This window comes from Gracilinanus agilis, chromosome 2 (assembly GCF_016433145.1).
Source record: "Gracilinanus agilis isolate LMUSP501 chromosome 2, AgileGrace, whole genome shotgun sequence".
In the NCBI taxonomy this organism is placed as follows: Eukaryota; Metazoa; Chordata; class Mammalia; order Didelphimorphia; family Didelphidae; genus Gracilinanus; species Gracilinanus agilis.
In genome coordinates this window covers 323828319-323831066 of record NC_058131.1, presented here as the reverse complement: position 1 = coordinate 323831066, position 2748 = coordinate 323828319, and positions in this window count along the sequence as shown.

Sequence of the window (2748 nt, the reverse complement as noted above, 5' to 3'; positions counted from 1 at the left end):
ACTCCCCCAAATCACCCAGTAGGTAACCCAAGAGAACTTTCCAATCGAATGCTGATTTCACCAGTGGGGCTGTGGCAGTGTGAATATTTTAAAACAGTGAATTGATGACTGGCTGTGTTCTAAAGTACTTTCTAGATCTAGTGCTTAACATTCTAACATTCTGTTTTCTCATATTCCTTCTAGATATGACAATCCTCTATTTAAGATCACTTTCAGTTCTAACATTCTATGTCATAAGATCCTTTCCAGCTCTGAAATTTTATGTCTAATGGTGTCTCATAACTCTAATATTCTCTGTTTGAGTTCAATTCAACAAGCATTTATTAAGCCCAAGCACTGTTAGGTGTTGGAGATACAAAGACTAAGAGTAAACAGTTTCTGTTCTCAAGTTTACATTCTGCTGGGAATGATGGGGGTGCAGATCTAAAAAGATAAATGTAATAGAACACTTAAAAGTGCTTTAGGAAAGTGTGAGAAGGAAGAGGCATTAATAACTAAGAGAGGGAGGTCAAGGAGGGTTTCTTAGAAGAGATGGCACCTGCCCTCAGCCTTGAAGAAAGATAGATTCTGAAAGATAAAGATGAAGTGGGAGCACATTCTAGGCATGAAGGAGGACTTGGGTACCACACAGGAGATAGAATGTCAAGTTCAGAGTCCAGCTAACAATCCAGTTTGGCTGGAACACGTTCTTCTTTGGTTGTTTACTTTGTTTTTCTGGATTAGAATCTTTTTTCCTCTAAAAGAGCACAAAACCTTAGAGGCAAGTACGTTGTTTTCTAGTGCTTCCCAGAAAGCAGGGGAGGGGAATTATCTACACAAAGATGAAGGTGATGCTTCCTCCCCATTCTAGTTTAAAAGAGGTTTGGCTTTGAGGTGGCACATGTTGCTCTGAGTCCAAAGCAACTCTTGTGGGTTAGAGTTACCTGAGACCAGGGACCCAACTCTTCTAAGGAAAGGTAGAGCCATAGCTCCAAGGAAGGTTGATCTAGTGTAGTTATCATGAAAATGGCTAACAAGAACCCACTGATAGCTTCAGTCTGGCCTGGCATCTTTGCCAGGTAGAACACATTCTATTTATGCCCTCTGGGATGAGGAACTATGTGAAGCCCTGAATAGTTGTCTACTTTTCAGTCAGGGCCTCTTCAAGTCCCTTTCTTTTCTAATGTTCTACATTCTAACATCCTATGTAAGGATATTCTTTGTTCTATTTAAAAATTTGAGAGGAAAGGGGCAGCTAGATGGCTCAGTGGATTGAGAGCAGGCCCAGAGAGAGGAGGTCCTGGGTTCAAATCTGGCCTCAGACACTTCCTAGTTATGTGACCCTGGGCAAGTCACTTAACCCCCATTGCCTAGCCCTTACCACTCTTCTGCCTTGGAACCAATATATACAGTATTGATTCTAAGATGGCAGGTAAGGGTTTAAAAAGAAAATTCAAGTGGTAAATTGGCTAATTCTGAACATTTGGTCTCATCATTTTGTATACAAGTAGCCTGCCTGTAGAGAGTGCCTCTTCCTAAACTACTTCTCTTGCCACTTCTCCGAAACACAAAGCATTACAGCAAATATGAAAAATGACATGAATGAGAATATAAGAAAGGTAGCCTGCTAACATATACTCAGACATAAGGTATCTACTGAAGTCTTAAGTGGTTTGAAGCCAGGAAAGCTTCAAAATGCCCTAAGAAGCTGTGTAGCAATCCAGGTATACATTCATTTTGCCTTTATTTGAAGAATGCTCAAAAACTGACTCTTGTATTGCTTATGATTTGATTTCTGTAACCTTCAGTTAAATTGAACCTCAACCTGGCCAAATTCCTAGCCCTTCCCTAAGGCTACACTCCGGAAGACTGATCAGCTATCTCAGTCTCCCTATTTTACTTATAATAATCAATTAACAGATGCCTTAGGCCATATCCAGCTCCTAATCTGGGTATTAGAATCTGACAGTGTGTATCTCAGGATGATTACCTCTTAGTGTAAAGTATCAGACCACTTGGCTCTCCCCTTCCACCATACTGTTGTAACCCCAATAAAAATAGCTATATGGCAGTTGAGGATGAAGCTCCTATCCATGAAAGCTCTTGCCCACCAGAGCTTACTCGCTGTCTGTCTGCCTTATGCCAGAACTTTCTTTGTCTGCATGTCTTCATTCTCACCTTATGTTCTCTTTCCATTAGTCCTTGACCGTAACCCATGTTCACTCAGTCCTTGGTTCCCCTTTCTGAGTGTCCTACCCACTAGGAATCTTCGTGGAGCTGCTGGACAGTTTCAAGCTGGGGACACCTCGTGTAATATCACTATATGTGATAAAATGTATTTTCAGAATAGGAAATCTTTAATTTCATAATTATAATAACCATAATAGGAAAACTGTGCAGTGTAAGTGACAAGAGACACTCCTGTGGCCCAGGGGAAGGAGTTGGTAATGAGGAGATGAGTTCTAATCTTAGTTCTGTCACGTTTTCCCTGAGATTTTGGCCAAATTTCTTCCCTTTGGTTTCAGTCTTAGTCAAGTGATAGTGCCCCTCCCTTTTGAAAAACGTTAAAAGATTTCTGTAACTGAAAAATAAGATTCTAAGGAAGCTGGGAGGGCGGGTGGGTAATTATTCATACTTGTGATCATGAGAAGAGGGTGTTCCCACAGGCGATGGGAAAAACGAACTAGTCTTATTTCAGCCTAAAACTTTTTTGCCGGTTTGGAAGGTTCTGACCACCTGTCAAGAGCTGCTCCTAATCCACATGGAGCG